At 34.6% G+C, this 1,203-nt stretch overlaps 1 pseudogene; it reads left to right on the top strand.

Annotated features, from left to right (window-relative positions):
- The first annotated feature begins 819 nt into the window (after nucleotides 1-819).
- Nucleotides 820-1,203, top strand: part of LOC103732106 — a 2,799-nt pseudogene continuing 2,415 nt past the window's right edge.

Here is a 1,203-nt window from a genome sequence, read left to right as displayed (position 1 = left end):
TCTAATAATTGTTGGTAATTTCATTACCAGGGAATCAGACGCACTCCTCTGACCTCAGAAGGCATTACACAACACAGGCGCACTTACGTACTTGCAGGGAATCCACTTCTACACATAAAAGAAAAATAAATAAAATATATTTTTGATTGTGCTTTTTAATCTACTTTTAGCAGCATATACATTATTTATCCTGTAAGCACACAGAATGGGGCTCATTTTCCCCATTTAAGAAGATGTGACAGTATGCATGAATTTGTGCCCATCAGGGAAGTTCATTACACTCAATGCCTGTTATTATTTGGGGCCATATTGCTCATCCTCTAGTTATCTCTGTGAGTTTTGAACAGATTAATACACTTCCATAATGAGAACCATTCATAATGTACCACAGAGTTTGTATAAATCATTTATGCTAACTGATTTATCATTTATGTCCATGCAATCTGTACCAAATGTTAAATTTTCTTATGCCATCAAACTTAAGCATTGCTAGCAGGAATTTCTAAGGACAAGCAGGTTCTTGCATAGTAATTATCCTCTGTTCTGGATATCAGGTGGTTGGACTTATTTAAGACTGGAAGTAGGCATGCGTTGTAGAAATAAATTTGGGGCAGAGGAGCACCACATTCTATGCTCTGTGCCCTGAAGTTAGAAGAGTATCCCTGTTACAGTCTGGCTTTTCAGAACCACCCACCAAAATCTTGCAATAGAACTTCTGTATCATAGAAAAAAATGTGTGGATAGTACAGAATTGTAAGAACATATTATCAATGGAGTCTATGAAATGTTTAGAGTTCTGTGACATTTGAGGATGTTGCCATGAACTTCACCCAAGAAGAATGGGCTTTGTTGAATCCTTCTCAGAAGATTCTCTATAGAGATGTGATGCTGGAAACGTTCAGGAACTTCACTTTTATAGGTAAAAATATCATCTACAGTTCCCTTATCATATTAAGGAAGAAGCATTTCTTGAAATTGATGCTCCTTTGTGATTTAGAATATTGAAATGAAAGAATGTGGTGTATAAATCAGGCATGGTTCATATGTACTAAAGCTACAAACTAAGTTTTCAGTAATTTCAAATTCATCAAATGTTTCTTCAACTACATTTTAGGAAACAATTATGAAGATATGAATAATAAAGACCATTGTAAAAGTTCTGGAAAAATTGTAAGGTAATTTAAAAACAATATAAGGCCATTT

The sequence above is a fragment of the Nannospalax galili genome, unplaced genomic scaffold (assembly GCF_000622305.1).
Source record: "Nannospalax galili isolate Female #2095 unplaced genomic scaffold, S.galili_v1.0 scaffold1990, whole genome shotgun sequence".
In the NCBI taxonomy this organism is placed as follows: Eukaryota; Metazoa; Chordata; class Mammalia; order Rodentia; family Spalacidae; genus Nannospalax; species Nannospalax galili.
The sequence above is the reverse complement of the archived record's forward strand: the minus strand, read 5'-3'. Positions and strand labels throughout refer to the sequence as shown.